Here is a 208-nt window from a genome sequence, read left to right as displayed (position 1 = left end):
AAGCTCATTTGCCTGCCTTGGTGACCAGACAGGGATGGTTTTCCTGCAGGTGACACAGAGCTGGGCTCTCGTGAGCCCCTCTGGCAGAAGGACGACCAAACCCAATAGCACACTGAGGATTCTGGGGGGCAAAACCCAACAGTGCTGGTTTGCAAGCCCTGACGCAAACCTGCCCTTAGAGCCACTCTGCCACTCCGGGGCATGGGCA

Source organism: Merops nubicus, unplaced genomic scaffold (assembly GCF_000691845.1).
Source record: "Merops nubicus isolate BGI_N331 unplaced genomic scaffold, ASM69184v1 scaffold27657, whole genome shotgun sequence".
NCBI classification, from domain to species: domain Eukaryota; kingdom Metazoa; phylum Chordata; class Aves; order Coraciiformes; family Meropidae; genus Merops; species Merops nubicus.
The sequence above is the reverse complement of the archived record's forward strand: the minus strand, read 5'-3'. Positions refer to the sequence as shown.